Source organism: Adiantum capillus-veneris, chromosome 8 (assembly GCF_014529385.1).
Source record: "Adiantum capillus-veneris isolate H3 chromosome 8, ASM1452938v2, whole genome shotgun sequence".
NCBI lineage: Eukaryota > Viridiplantae > Streptophyta > Polypodiopsida > Polypodiales > Pteridaceae > Adiantum > Adiantum capillus-veneris.
The window spans coordinates 5,301,536-5,318,680 of NC_140938.1; positions in this window are offsets into that span (position 1 = coordinate 5,301,536).

Genomic DNA, 17,145 nt, shown 5'->3' on the forward strand with positions numbered 1-17,145 from the left:
ATCTACTCCAATTCCTTGGAGGAACACAAGCAACATCTCCAAGTGATTTTTCAAGCATTAAGGGAGAATAAGCTTTTTCTCAATCAAAAGAAAAGTGAATTTTTCCTTCAAGAGATTCAATACTTAGGTCATATTATCTCTCGAGATGGTATCCGTATGGATCCATCAAAGTTGGAGGTAATAAAAGCATGGCCTAATCCAAGGAATCTACATGAGCTAAGAAGCTTTATTGGTATGTGTGTATACTATAGACGTTTCATAGCAAAATTCTCTCAAATAGCAGGACCATTACATGACTTAACAAAGAAAAACGTTAAGTATTCATGGACTGCTAAGGAGCAAAGTGCTTTTGACAAGCTCAAAGAGAAGCTTATCTACCAACCAGTCCTTATGCTTTCGGATCTCTCAAAGCCATTTGAGGTCCAATGTGATGCTTGTGGTGATTGCCTTGGAGCAGTCTTGCTTCAAGAAGGGCATGCCATAGCCTATGAGAGCCGAAGGCTCAACACGGATGAATGGGTCTTAGGCATTTATGAGAAAGAGCTGTTAGCTGTTCTACATGCCCTAGACACATGGAAGCACTATCTATTGGGGACTCCATTCATCTTACGAACAGACCATCAAAGTCTCAAGTACTTCATAAAACAAACAAAGCTTTCCGACAAACAAATGAGGTGGGCCAATTTTCTTTCACAGTTTAATTTCCACATTGCTCACATTGCTGGTAAGCACAATCAAGTGGCTGATGCACTTTCACGACGACCAAAGGTTAATGCTGTGTCAATAGGAACTCACAATGATCTATCTTCTATGATAGATGAGTATGCTACTGACCCTGATTTTAAAGACATAATGTCAGCCCTTGCTTTGGGGAAGAAAGAGGAACCATTCACCTTGCATGATGGTTATCTTCTCCATGGCAATAGGCTATGTGTTACCCACTCCCTTCGTGAGAAAGTCATGTATGAATCTCACGCTCCTCCCTATGCGGGGCATAGAGGCATTCAACCTACTCTTCGAGGAGTAGAGACGTACTTTTATTGGCCTACCATGAAAATGGACATACAAGAGCATGTTTCAAAATGTGTAGTATGCCAAAAGACCAAATATGATAGAGGGAAGCAACCCGGATTACTCTAGCCATTGCCAATTCCTAATTCACCATGGGAGAGTATATCCATGGATTTTATCTTTGGATTACCCAAAACTATCCATGGGAATATGGGAATATGGACAATAGTCAACAGGTTTAGCGAGCAAGCACACTTTATCCCTGTCAAGAAGACTATTAAAGGCACACCAAATGGCAACTCTCTTCATATCACAGATTTTCAAACACCATGGATTGCCAACGTCCATCGTGTCAGATAGTTGACCAATAATTTCTGGAAAGGTCTCTTTGAAAATCTAGGTACAAGATTGAATTTCTCTTCGGCTTATCACCCACAAACGGATGGCCAAAGTGAGATAGCCAACCTTACGATTCTTGATCTACTAAAGACCTATGTCACAGAAGTAGATCAATGCTCACAATGGGAAAAGTACTTACCTCTTGTAGAGTATGCGTATAATAATAATATCCATACTTCTACGGGAAAAGCACCTTTTGAAATCATAGAAGGAAGACCTAAAAGTCCCTTGCTACTCAAAGTACATGGGAAGATCTTCGCTGTCGATGAGTATAGCCGTGACCTGCAAACATCTTTTCAAAAGATTAAGGAGGCTATATCCATCTCCCAACTAAGGCAAAAAGCTGCTGCTGACAAGCACAGAAGGGCCTTAACATTCAAAGAAAATGATTAGGTCTTACTTAAGTTTCCTAAGGCTCGATTGAGGTAAACAACGGGAAAAAACCCTACGGGCCATCAAAAGTATTATGCTAAACTAACAAAAAGATAATATGGTCCTTTTCAAAATTTGAAGCCCATCAATGAGGTAGCTTATCAACTCAAGTTACCTAACCATTGGCTCATACACAATGCTTTTCATGTGAGCCTACTCAAGCCCTACAAAGGAGAGCCTCCAAATAAACCAATTATTGAAGACCCTCTCAAAATCGAAGATCAAGAAGAGGTACTACAATCCGAAGCTATTCTTCGGCATGAAGACAAGGTACTACGACATGGTAAGATTATCCGATGGTATTTTATTAAGTTCAAAAATTATCCTTTTGAAGATGCTAGATGGATGCAAGGAATCCAGCTTAAGGATAGTATGAACCTTGTCAACACTTACAATGCTACATTAGAGTAACCAAATGTACATGTTTCTTTCAAATGATTAATGTTTTTGTCTTATAAAACTAATTCTCTCTTTATTGTGCACAAATTTAAGTAGTATGCATACTAAGAATCATGTTTGGAATGACGACGTCTCTCAAACACCATGTAGAATTTGTCACTCTACTTGGGAGGATGAAATGGACTAAAGAGCAGACATGCTTGCGGCAGCTATGTCTCCCAAGCACCAAAGGGATTAGTCATCCATCTTGGAATGATGTCGTAGAGTAAAAAGGGATCCTCTACCCGCTAAGACAAATTGACTAATGGCTATGACTTTATCTCTTTTACCTCATAGTCGAGGACGACTATGATTTCAAGAGAGAGGTAATGTCATCAAATATCAAATATCTAACCAACCCAAATGATTTTCTCATATTAAACCGATCATTTAATATGGGATAATAAACGGGAACAAGGGTTAGAATATTGACATATGCTTACGGATCTATCTCAACACGGGGCCAATGGTAAAGGGGCCCAAATGAGAGATGGTTTGTCAAAGAGCAAGGTTGACTAATGAAGCTTAAAAGACCTTAGGGTTAGCTTCATTAAAGACCTCCAATGGTTAGTGTTAAAAGTCCTTTTGACCTTAAGCAAGCTAGAGTTGTGTTTGAGATGGGAACCCGATCTAAACTTAGGCAAGCTAGGGTTGTGCTTGAGGTGGGAACCCGACCTAAACTTAGGAAAGCTAGGGCTGTGCTTGAGGTGGGAACTCCACCTAAGGTGCTTGTCATTCTTGATAACTAAGGTACTTGAGGTACTTGTCACATTTAATGAGGAAGTTGCTTGAGAAGCTTCCTATGCATGGGGGGCAAGATGCTTGAGTCAAAAAGAGAACCTACTCACTTAATGAAGAAGTTGCTTGAGAAACTTCCTATGCATAAAAATCTCAAAGTTAGGGGAATTCTAAAAGAGCACATGGGACACATGTCAGACTCTCACTAAGCTTAACCACATGGGTGCTTGAATGCTATTGGTTAGGCTAAAGAGGGGTCCAATGAGCTTTTACTTCCACCTAACAAATATCTAGATATTTTCAATCTCTCTCTCTCTCTAAGGGGTAAGGAGGACACTTGTCAAAAGACTACCCATGTGCTTGACTACAGGCTACATGTGATTGGCTAAGGGGAGAGGGGTCTAATGAGCTTGTAGCAAGTAGAATTTTTGCCCAAAGCAAGGTGGGGGGGTGCTAGGAGGATATACACCATCACACACACTCACTTGAGGGACCATTCTCACTTGGTGAAAGTTGAGGAACACCACCTCCTTCTCCAAGCTTGTGAGAGTGAAAGCCTACACCAACACTCTTGGCTATGGAGTGAAAATCCAACAAAGAGTCATGCTTCAATGCTTAAGATTTCCATCTTCTCCATCTCCATTACTATGCTATTATGTATGCTAGCAAAAAGAGTATTGATAAGTGAGGAACTATTTCTTTCTCCTATGGAATGTTTCTTCTTCCTCTTCCCAATCCTCATTCCCCGCTAGCTCTATCCACCTTCGAAGGTGTTTGAGGCCTTGGGAATGAGGCTTGTGATAGTTAATGCTTTCTTCAAGTTTAAGTTATGTTTGTGATGCATGAGGCTTTCCATCTTCATTGCATCACCTAGGTCACAAGGAACACAAAGATTGTTAATGCACCATCACACACACTCACTTGAGGGACCATTCTCACTTGGTGAAAGTTGAGGAACACCACCTCCTTCTCCAAGCTTGTGAGAGTGAAAGCCTACACCAACACTCTTGGCTATGGAGTGAAAATCCAACAAAGAGTCATGCTTCAATGCTTAAGCTTTCCATATTCTCCATCTTCATTACTATGCTATTATGTATGCTAGCAAAAAGAGTATTGATAAGTGAGGAACTATTTCTTTCTCCTATGGAATGTTTCTTCTTCCTCTTCCCAATCCTCATTCCCCGCTAGCTCTATCCACCTTCGAAGGTGTTTGAGGCCTTGGGAATGAGGCTTGTGATAGTTAATGCTTTCTTCAAGTTTATGTTATGTTTGTGATGCATGAGGCTTTCCATCTTCATTGCATCACCTAGGTCACAAGGAACACAAAGATTGTATTGTACCAAGTCTCTCATGATGGGAGAAACTATAATACAAATGCCTATTGGAGGGGGGACCGGCTCCATATGAATCGGGTCCTCAACTATTGTCATGTTCTCTAAACTCTCTCTCTCTCTCTCTCTCTTGCAAAAGTATTGTTCATCCCAAGTTTACTAAGTATCATGTTTATGTTGCTACCATCAACTAAGTTCACCCGCTATGCTCACAAAGTAATCTCTTAAAAGTGCTTCACCTAATTTTCTAATTCCGCTACTTCCAAAGTTCATAGGCAATATCCATTACACTGAGTGTACTTGTTCTAAGATAACGTAATGTTTGCTTTTTGTAGTACACAACTGTAGTTGTTTGTCTTTTCCCCGTCTATACAGTTGGTTGGTAATGAGCAGATAGTGTTTGGCCTCTTCTTCTACAGTTTTCATTCTTGCCTTGCCCCATCTCTCTGGGAAGATCTTGTTTTTTAAGTACTCAGCTATGTGAGTACTCCATTTGGGTGCTTGTACTACTTGAAACACGGTGGCATATTCCATTGGAGGTTGTTTTGTAAAGCAATCACATGATTTTACATATGTATGGACACTGTGCTCCATGTTTGGCCAGTAGACTCCCAGTTTCTTTAGCCGTTGGCCTGTTTGTGTTTCTCCATTGTGAAATCCCGTATTTTGTATATGAGCCTATTTGAAGTAGTAGGTAGATTCTTTGGGCTATACACATAGTTTCAATATTCCATCCTTACCGTGATTGTACAATCGTCCTGCTAAAAGCTGGAGATTTCGTGTTTGTTGTATAATTGATGGTTGTCTTTCTATGTGTAATGACCTGATTGTGAGTAGAGGAATGACCTCTTCGCTTCACCTTGGGACCATTTTGATGTTAAATAGATACGAATCGGGAAGATCATCATCAATACCCTCAGGTGCTTCCCACGAAACAGTCATGAAAGATGATCTGCTTGTTTGTGTGTAGTCCCCTTTTTTACGACTACCGTGAAGTCAAACTCAAGCAATAGTATAAATGAGCGAACAATTCTTCCAGTGTTGCACGGTCTGTTTACTAGATATAGTAGTGCTTGGTGATCCACGAAAAAAAAAAATTGTTTGCAAAAAGGTAGTGTCTAAATTTTTTGACAGCATATATCATTCCCAGACCTTCTCTTTTCGTAGCGGTATAGTTTTTCTCTGCGTTGTTTAGCTGTCTGCTAGAGTAGCAAATGGGAAAATCCATTTTCTTGTAAGGTCCTCCTCTTAGCCCTTACTCTTGCTAAAATATCTAAGCCGTCGACTTTCCGAATACGATCAAGTAAAGCACCCTAGCTACCCACAAAACTCTTTCGGTTTTAACCATGGGAACATGGATATAATCAATACAAAGCTATCCATGAGACACTTTCGATTTTCACCATGGGAACATGGATATAACCAATGCATGGGATATTAGTTATATCTCAAGAAAAGAAAAAAAAATTGCATAAGAAAACAAACAAAGAATAAGGTAAGGTGAAAAAGTAACTTGTTGAAAAATCCACTTGTTGAAAGTAGCTTGTTGAAGAAGCCACTTATTTAAAAATAGTTTGTTGAATAAGCCACTTGTAGAAAAGTTGCTTCTTGTATAAGCCACTTGTAGGAAAAGTAGCTTCTTGTATAAGTAGCTTGTTGGAGAAGCTTTGAAAAGCAAGAAAAGATATCAAAATATATAAAAGTAACTTATCACGATAAGTTAAGGGACTTATCAAAATTAAGCTTAAAAGGAGGCCTCCCCTACTCATTAAACACTTCGTTTCACTTTGCTACGCTTCACTTCACTTCATTTCTCTACACATTTTGAAATTGCAAGCTTGATAGTGAGCTAAATCCAAATTACCATTACCCTCTTCACCTTCTCTCTCTTAACCTATAAGCTTTCCATAGCTTGAATTTTCTTAATCTCTTTCTATTCCATAGCCAAATTGGTGGTTTTCAAGCAAAGGGAAGCAAAAAAGATCCGGCCACGTCAATACACTTGCCGTTACTCTTCCAAAGCAAGGAGAAGACCCTACTATCTACACATTAAGCTTTCGAAACCTTAAGCCTCTTTAAGCCACTTGATTAATCCTCTCCACGGTAGTAATGGTAAGCCTAAATCCCTTCTTAAAGAAGAATTTGTTAATCATTCATACATTATTACATGCATATTTTACGATATACTAGCAAGTCCACTCTTAGGAACTTTGCCATTTTACACGACCATGCATAGAAGGGTTTTACTCTTTCATAAGCACTCAAAGGAAGTTTTGATTAGTTGCCCAAGGTTGTAAGTTGGTGAATTTCAAATGTTTTGTGTGTACCACGCATAGATCACACCAAAGCAAAAACTCATTATAGAAAGCATATGCATTACTCATTTCAAGTTTGTCCGCTTTCAAGTTTGTTTTGCAAATTTGAAGGGGGGAAGTAAGGGGATAGCTTCACGGATGTCGTAACCGTGTTGCTTGAACATAAAACTCCCAACACTTCCATGGCGATGCCCCATGGATTGCAAATGATGAAAAGGGACCGAAATGGGATTCATCGAAGTCGGAGATAACTTGAAATTTACGTAGATACAAAACCTTAAACTTCCATGAGATTCGTTGTTTTATTAAGGTCTTGTTTGAATAGAAAATTAAAAGGAATTAGGAATTAAGGGTTTATAACTGAAGGAGCTTAATCTAAATTTTAAACTAGGATTAAAAACTTTACCGAGAAGATTGACGTGGATAGCCCTAGCATAACATAGTGATTTAAGTGTGAACTTGTCTTCATGTTTGAAAAAAGGCCGGCGCAGGTGTTTACCTGTGGGATACAACGGGGGATGGTCCTTTTCGGCTAGGACTGATAACCGTTGGTCTATGTTTGAGCTCAGCGTTCATTCATTGCCCTAGAAATGGGATTGAATGGGAGTGTGTCCCGGCCGGGTAGATGTGACCCGCGGATGCGTCTGGAAATCGGCCTAGTCCGGGTAGGCCTGATGCCAACGGGAAAAGGAGGAAGGAAAAAGGATCCATGGAGGGATCATGATAAGGGAGGAGGATGTGATTTAATTAAGGAACTCTTCAAATTGTTTGGGAAAAAGGAACCTTGGAAAGGCTAGGAACCTAAATGGGCTATTCCGCAATTGTCCTCATCAGCCGGACCTTTGCTCTTCTTCTCGGGATTATTGATTTAAAAGGAACCTAAAGTAGATTAATTTTGAAGCCTTTCCCACACAAGATAAAGAAAAATAAGAATTGGAATCTGTGTAAAGGTGTCGTCTTCTCACGTGGCTGAGGAGACAGGATACCCGAGTCCTGGGACGAGGATCGGGATATGCCTGGAGAAGTATATGTGATTGCTTGAAAGATAACTAGATAATCTTACTACTATTAAAGGAAAAATGAAGTAAAAATATTCTATAAAGGAAAAGGTGGGAACGACCTAATAAATGCACAGTTGCAAGGGTATGCAACGGTTTGCATGCTGCTTTCAAATTCTTGAAATGTATTCTTGGTGCCATGATTGGAATACTGTTTTCTAGTATCATAGTATTGCCTTGTGAAGGTGCATTTATCCAACGGTTCAGTGGGTGGGCGGATTCCGGAGGGTTAATTGTTGGCCGGAAAGTTGAATCCAATTTTATGTTTTCTTAGCAATTAAGTCCATTTAAGTCCAGAGCGGGCAAAAAGGGATTCCGATCTACGGAGCGGGGAACAACTTGGGATCGCAGGATTCGTGTAGATTATAATACACTCACCTTAGGGGAACGCATTGACGGCTGTGCTTGGTCCTAACAGAAAAAAAAGCATCAATGACCCTGAACCAACGGTGAATTAGAGAACTCCCACCAGTTGACCCTGGAAGGTTGAGTTCCAAGTTAGTCTGATGACTTCGATTGGTAAGTTTGATCGGTAAGCACAGGTTCTTCGCGGCTAAGGGATCCATATGAGAGAAAGTGAATGTTATCACCCCCTTGAGTTGGCATCAAAGAGTAGGAGGAGTCCTGTCTTGGTGTCAGCCTCAAGAGGGAGGGATGTCGGAGATCACAGTGTATCCATGTGGAGATGGTACAGCCGGTGGTCCCCGGGTATGGCCCTCACATTTCTTCTCTCTTGGCTGGGCTACTATGCATCCTATAGCATAGACTGATGCATCAACATGAACATGAAATATTTTGCTCCAGTCAGGGGCTTGCAAAATTGGAGCATAAATTAGTTGCTGCTTTAATTTATGGAAAGCCTGCTCACATTCTTCTGTCCATTCAAACTTAGCAATGAGGGCATACAAAGGCTTAGCTATTACATTATACATATATATGAAACACCTGTAGTACCACAATGTTCCATAAATGTCTGCACTTCCTTCATCTTCGTTGGTCTTGGTAGTGTGGCAATTATTTGTACCTTCTCTTGATCAGTGGAAATTTTGTTTTTGGACACAATGTGGCCCAACATTTTACCTTGCCTTACCATGAAGACGCATGTTTCTGGGTTTAGGCAAATACGAAACGTTCTGTACTTTTCAGAGACTGTTTCTAGATGTATTATGTGGTCACTTCTCCGATGAGAATGAACACAAAGATCATCCTTTTATATCTCTAGAAATTGTCTGAGATATTCCTTGAATGCATGACCCATTAGTCTTTGGAATGTAGCAGGGGCATTGGTCAGGCCGAAAGGCATTACCCTGTAGGAAAATATACCCCACTTTGTTGCAAAAGTTGTCTTATGTTGATATGTAGCCTGAGAACCCATCCAAAAAACTATAGGCCTCTTTCCCTGCTACCCTCTCAATAACATGAACCGTTATTGGCAGTGGACAATTATCCCTGATTGTTAGCCGCTTGGGGTTTCTAGTCTATGGTAAGTCGGACTTCAGTGGACTTGATGTGTGTAGGAGTTGATTGATTAGTGATTAGAGTAAGTTTAGAGTTAGTCTTGCCATGTCTAATCTCTACTTGTATTGGAGAGGTGATCTCTTGAATCCTCTATTTCTATTCATCCGATGCTCGTGCTTCCATGCCATAACCGGGTTGCCGATCCAAGGATTTGATAATTTTGTGTGGGTTGCAGTTAGGTCGTGCTACAATGACTCCCAACATTTGGCGCCGTTGCCGGGGATCAATAACCTAAGCTAGTGAGTGTAGGATGTGTAGAATAGAGTAATTTGATTACTAATTTCTCGGTTTTTGACTGTGTGTAACTAAATTTTGGTGTGATTTGATGATGTTTGTGCGAGTGATTGATGCTAATTGTTGAGTTATGAATACCCCAAAACTCCAATTTCACTAATTTCATACTAACCCTTACTAATTTTGCTTCATTTTCATGCTAATTGTACTAATTTCATGCTAAATTTTGCTAAACTAACCGCTAGCATTTGAAGTGTAGTGTATGATTAATCCCCTTGTAAGAGGTGGAATCATCACTCTGATCAAGTTAATTGTGCTAATTTATGCATAATTTGATGATTTGAGTGTTTGAGTTTTGGCCTACAAACGGTCAATTTTGGAGCCGATTTGATGGTGCACACACTTGTGTGTGCAATGATGTGTCTTCCATTAGAGCAAAGGAATAGCTTGGAGTGTGATTACGATGTAAGTGCACTCACTTGCTCATGTCAATTCTTGATTAATTAATGTGGTTCAATGTATGCTAATTATTTGCTAAAATTAAGTGTGTAACTCAATTGACCTACACTTTGCACTTGATCTAATTCACTTGGAATGAAATTGATGGTCAAATTTTGATTAATGAACCTTGTGTATACAAGATAATGCTTAATTCTCATCAAGAATTCATGTGTGTGCATAAAAATCATTGTGTGTATAATGCACCAAAGAGGAAAAAAAAACTGTTAAAAAATTCAAGTGTGTGTGCACTTAATCTTGAGTGTGTGCATGCATATAAGGTGATGAAATTGATGGTATATAAGTATGCAATCATGTAATTGATGTGTATGCTAAGCTAATTCAATCATTGGATAAGCCTAATTGCCAAAAATTTGGACAAAAATTGAGTGTGTGTGCCTATCCAAGACCACTTGATTTTTTATGATTGATGGTCAATTAGGGCACGTAAATGATTTTTGATTGTGAAATGTTCATAAAAAGTGTGTGCAATCATTAGGTGTAAGCGTAAATTCATTGCCAATTGAGCCAAATTTGAATTTTTGTGCTTAATTTTTGAGTGTGTGCATTGCTTGATTGGGTAAAAATAGTGCTAATTTTTTAGAAATTAAGCATGCATGCATTCACTTATGCTTGATTGAGTTTGCAATTTGAGCATTGCAACGAGGAACTGATGGAATTTTTGCATAGAATTTTGGTCTAAATTTGGGTGTGTGTCTACTCAATGGCATTTGATATCTAAATTGGGGATGAATAATTGGGAGCAATTACAGATTATGATGATTGAAAGGCCTAAAAGATTATTCTTGTCATGATAGGAGTTGCGGACCTTGGCTCCATGTCATTATCCTTGAGCTTTCATTGTAAATGGAGATGATCCCGCCCCCCTGCTCACCATGAGGTGCGTATACACATAAGGGAATAAGCATGAGATACATTTACTTGTATGAGGTATATGTAGAATACCTATCCTACCTTCATATTTTCTTCCACGTTTTGGCAAGTCAGACTTCAGTGGACTTGATGTGTGTAGGAGTTGATTGAATAGTGATTAGAGTAGGTTTAGAGTTAGTCTTTCCATGGCTAATCTCTACTTGCATTGGAGAGGTGATCTCTTGAATCCTCTATTTCTATTCATCGGATGCTCGTGCTTCCATGCTCTAGCCAGGCTACCAATCCACGGATTTGATAATTTTGTTTGGGTTGCAATTAGGTCGTGCTACAATGCCAACCAACATTGATGGTGGCTGCATTTACTTGTTTGAGGTTTACACAGACACGTAGTTTGACATTCTTTTTGGGTACTACCACAATACGGGACACCCAATTGGTGTGTTCGATCTCGTAGATAAACCCGACATCCTTCAGTTTGTCTATCTCTTCCTTAATTTTCTTGGAAAAAGTCTCATTGTATGCGTAAGGACATTGTCTACGTGGTCTGGCATCACTCTTAAGGGGTATCATGTGCTGATAGATCTCAGGATCTATCCCCTTTAGATCTTTGTATGACCATGCAAAGACATCTTTGTATTATCTGAGCGTATCAATTAGAAGTCGCTCTTCTTTGTCAGTGAGGTCCGTGGCGATGTATGCCGGTTTAGGCTCCTTGCCTGGTTCTGCTAAGTTGATACATTTGGATTTTTCACGCCCATCATATGAAGTTCCAGGTTCTTTGAGATCTCGTTTGGGTTTCTGCACCACGATTTTTCTATCTTGAATAGTATACTTCTTATAGTGGGAAGGTGCATCGAATTTATCATCGTTTGATTCCTCGTCAGTTTCCATTTCTATTGTCCAAACTTCCTTCAAACATCATTTCAGTTCATTGTCGGTTAACATCATAATAGCAAACACGTGTTCATATGCAAATCCGCAAGAGGTTACCACAATCTGCTCCAGGATGCCAATTGGTCTTTCCAGATACCCATCTGCTAATTGAAGTTTCATTCTAGTCTTTTGGAGAGCAGGTTTCCCCCATTTTTCCCACAATGTTTTGGTAGCTATGGCTATTCCAGCCCCACTATCCAATATTGCTGTCGACTTAACCTCTTTGTACTCCACCAACAAGGTAGTATTTCCTTCTTCACATTCACAATAATCCCCTACCTTGTTCACTGGCATTGGCTCATGTTTAGTTTGTTTCGAGGGTTGCGTCTTCAGTGTTTTTGGAGAAACATTGGGTGGCAGAATTACCAGCCCTATTTTTTCCAAATTTTTTCCGACCTCCTCCCAAAGATGCGGTCTTATTTGCAGTAACTCTGACAGAGTTAGCGTACAACGGATATGGGATGACATCATCTCATGAAGAGTCTTGATATCCATCATCTTAGGATTGGACTTCCATTGAGATGGTACTTTCTTCACCTCCGATCGGGTTTCATGGTTACCAATAAATGAAGGTGAAGTATTCAACGACTGCGGTTTACTGTCTTATGATATCGCAGTATCTGCATCACCATATAGTGATCGGATGTCATTTGGGTAGAGCTCATGCTCCAAGTGGATCTCTGTGATAGGAGTTGACAGAAGTGTAGCACTTCCATCTTTTCTATTTCTGATCTGTTCCCATAGCTCCTGAGGCCATTGTTCTTCCACATCCGGAATTGGCAGTGGTGCTTGCGAATACTTTTTATCTGTCGTATTGGCTGTCACCCTCGTATACAATGGTATTTCATTTACAGACTGGTTGGTCTTCCTTTTCAGTTCCCTGCCCCTCTAACTCTTGAATTTTTTCACGGATTAATACCTCAATTTTTGGAGTAGTAGGAACTGATGGTTCCATAAGCGCTTGAGCGGCTTGGATGAGCTCCTTGCACATCTTTAGCCTCTCCTTTTCATAGCCCGGATGAGGGTACGTTAACCACCTATCCTCTTGGGTTTGGTTAGGCTTTAGCTTTTGCATCGTAAGCTTTTAAAATTGCGTCCAAAGGTTCAAAAACCTTGTCTACCAAGACAGATCCTCCTGATGGTATAACCGATGGTTTTTTAACCTCGTTGTTTCTCTTAAGGTCTCTGTCCCTTCTCAGTTTTTCCTCTGTTTATAGTAATTTGGTTTCCAAAGCTGTTTTCTCTTTTTCTCTTTTGGCTTTTATCTTGTCTTGTTTTTCCTTCCAAGATTTCCTAGGGATTCGGACATATGAATCTAACTCTGTTTGACTGGCTGGGGCATTCCTTGCAGCCTCATGTGCTTGGGATCTTGTTACCGCGTTTATCAAAATGGTTGGTTCTGTTTATGATCCACTTGAGCTTGGCACGATCCCCATCTTGTTCATGGTTGCTTTCTCTTTGTTGTCAGGGTTTTTTGGACAATGTGGATGTTAACCCTCACGGCACACGGACACCCTATGATCTATAAACGTTGTATTATTTAGAGTCAGGTACCGGGCTTGTCGGACCAATAGGAACAAGGTAAGGGTGATCGCCGATGACAGGCGCACTCTAACTGGAATATTCAAGGAGTTAGTTGGCTAAGAATGGGCGCCCAAGTGTGAATGGGGTGAGCTCATATAAAAGCCACTAAACCTAATTTTTACTCATTCTCTCATTTGTGCAATAGAAGAGTGCTCTTGCTCCATCTCCATCTCCATCTTCTTCTTCTTCACCTCCGTGTGTGTGTGTGTGTGTGTGTGTGTGTGTGTATGTGTGTGAGAGAGAGAGAGGGAGAGTGTGTGTGCGATCGAGCATTACGAAGGCACGACGACGGCGAAGCGGTTGAGCGCGGCACGACTACAGCTTCTTCTTCATCGCGACGAGAAATCCACTACGAAGGCGAGTGTAGAGCGGTGAGTGACACACCCTTTGCTCTCTTGAGCTTGCTAGTTTAGGCTTGTTGTGTGCTTGGAGCCATTTGTGGCTCGCACACTGTGTATCGCCAAGTCCTTTGCTTCGACAGTGCGGCAAGGAGCGCACATTTTTGGCACCGCTGTCGGGGAAATGCCCTACACTAAGCTCGGTTAAGCACTTTACGCTTTCTTGTGGTGCAATTTCTATCATAGGAAAGATAGGAAATGAGTGTGTGTAGTTGTGTGGAGAAGGATTTGTGAAGAAGGAAGGTGTGTGGTTGTGTGGAGAAGGTTTTTTGTTACACCGTACTGTCTTTTTTGTTTTCTGTTAAAGAAGGAGTTACATTTTTTTGCAATGTACTGTTAGAATTAAGGTATTAGCTATGGAATGTTAGTTCTGTAAGGTTAGTTTTGTAGATGTGTTAGCTACTGTAGTACTGTGTAAACAGTGTTAGAGTGTGTGTGGCAGTATCTCCATTAGCTGTAAGTAGATAAGTTAGGTGTAGGTTAAGTGTGTGTGTGCGGCGACTTAAAAAAAAAAAAAAAATATATATATATATAAATAAATAAATAAATATAATTGTTTTTCGGAAAAAAAATATTTCGAAAAATAAAAACGTGAGTGAGGGGAGGTTAGATTTTCGAAAATAAAAAACGTGAGTTATAAAAACGGACGGGTTGGTTTGTATAAAAGTTAGATCGGGATCATTTCCCCAAGCCCAAGCCCAAGCCCAAGCCCAGGCCCCAGTCCTTTGATATATACTAGACTCACTCTTATATATATACCCTACCCCCTCAAGAGGGAATGAGAGCATGTGGGACAAGTCCTCCACTCTCCTCCCTTCTCTTCCCACTTGCACCCTTAGACTTGCTATTTGGAGCCTAGTTCCCCAGCTAGGAAAAGACTGTTTCGGACTTTTCTGGAGCAAAATAGAACCAAACGGTGGGCTGTAAAGCACAGCGCGTCCCTCCTAGCGATACGCTCGTTTCGAGCTATCACACGGCCCATTCCACGACACGCTCTAAAAAATGTAGCAAAAAAACAAACAAAAAAACACGCAAAAAACTAGTCACAAGGCCTCCTAGAGCAGCTTTTTGACACCTTAGGGTATCAAAAGCACATGCACTTACGCACTAGGCGGGTGCTAGAACACGAGCATATTGAGGGTGCCTCTGTTCATACGGACACCCATTACCCATCCACGATAGGCTCTAGACTCTCAGCGGGGACACAAGGTAGCACCACCCAAGACCCTAAAATAGCCGCTAGTGATTCCTCCTCCGACTAAGAAGTCATGGAAGCATACCCTACCCAAAACGCTGAGAGAGAAGGCCACGCACCTCCCGAAGCTCCACAGCCTAGTACTAGTATGTTTAGCCGTTTCATGGAAACATTAGGTAGAGCTACTCTTTCGCTCGGAACCTGATGCAAATGAAGCACACGAAGGGGGTGGGGAAGTGGACTCTCCTTTCACATCGCACGTGGACCCCACACCACCAAAGAGTGTCCACGTGGATATCCTGCCAACTTCTTACCAAGAAGGCCCTGTTGAGTTGCCTCCTTCAGAAGTTCCCTCTAGAGTACCGTTGGTGACAAGTAAAACCACGGGGAGCAACATTGCTTCTACCTCACAAGAAACCGTTAACACGTCGACTCTAGAAGGATTGTTCATTAATGATCATTGGACATACGACCTCCACACTGAGGTGTTGACGGATCTACACTCTGGCCACGCCTACCATGTAGGATGGATAGAGATTGTACAATCCACCTCTAGTGCCACGAGCATCGAAGATCACCAGAAAATGATCTGTAATGTTATCCATGGCATTATTCAATCAGAAAGGCAAAACTGAGGGGTAAATATACTCTCAACTGGCCCCATGAGATTTTTGGATACGAGCAAGGCTCAACAGCCTACTCTATCACAAATGGAGACTCCTCTAATGAGCCCCATGGACCCATCTTACGTCATCTCACCTGGGGTCTCTATGCAATCTGAGCCTCCGAGCGACAACTTTAGCTTCCCTAACTTGGCTCAACCCTCTATTAAGGAAAACACAGTGCTCACTCCAGGGATAAGCCTGACAGAGAATGTACCGATGACATCTACGGTTAGCGCAGTGCCACTACCTAGTGTCGTAGTACCTAATATGGGGCCTTGACCGTATGTGCCTCTAGCCCCTTATGCACACATGGCCCCCACACCTCCAATTGTACCACTTGCTTATGCTCCTCGAGTGCCACTCCCTAGCCCTTATCCGAGTGGACCTATGCCCGGTTATGTTCCATATCCTGCATCATCCACACATATGCCAAGATCGGTACCCGTCCCTCTCCCACATATGATTCCAAGAGTACCTCCACCGGCCCTGCCTCCTCACATAAGTGCTTTGGCAGCGTTTGCTCAAACCATAGGTCGATCTATCGCGGAAAATATGCGTCATGCATCTGATAGAGAGCCTAGAAGTAAGGCAGTACAAATTGCCAAACTCACGCAAAAATTCAATGGGGACGAAGATGCTAGAAAACACATTGAAGTGTTTGAACAAGTATGTGATTCCTTAGGGGAACGCAACGAACTACATAAGTGCAATGCCTTAAGCTTGACATTAAGTGGGAAGGCTGTAGATTGGTATAGAACCCTAAGGGTGGACGAGAAAACAATTTACCCTACCCTTCGAAGGTTGTTTCTAAAGGAGTACATACGAGAAGGTGTGCTTTGGGGTGTAGCATCTCAGCTACAGAAGGCCGAACGTAAGGAAGGAGAGTCATTAAGGGACTTCATTAGTCGTCTAAAGCACTTAAACTCTCGTTGCCCTGTAAATGAGCGCTTCAACAATAACCAACTGCTTGATCGATTCATCCGAGGGTTGAGGAATGAAGGAATCTATAATGGACTAGTGATTAGAGGTATCACAACCTGGGAAGATGTCACTGCCAATGCAATCCAATTAGAGGACAACTTGATGATAGCAGGCATGAGGGTGTCTACTGACACGAGATCCACTAGCTCACAAGCCATTGAGTATGAACCCATGACTGCAAAGCCCATTGCCAATGAGCCAAAGGTATTTGAGACATTCTTGACAGACCTCACCAAGGCAATCCAAGAGTCTCTTAAGGATAATCGACCCCCTCAAAATAGTCACATGTATCTAAGAAGGGAGCAACAATGGTGTTCCATTTGCTTAGGTCCACATAGCACTAGTGAGTGCCCTACGTTTAAAGTAAAATTTAATGGAACTTGCAACGCATGTGGTAGGTATGGTCACCAAGCTAAGGATTGTTTAATGATCAAACGTATGATGGCAAATAGACCACCTGTAGCCTGGACGGATGCGCCTCGAGCTCCTGTATTGATGCCTGCTCCACCTGTTGAGCAACTAC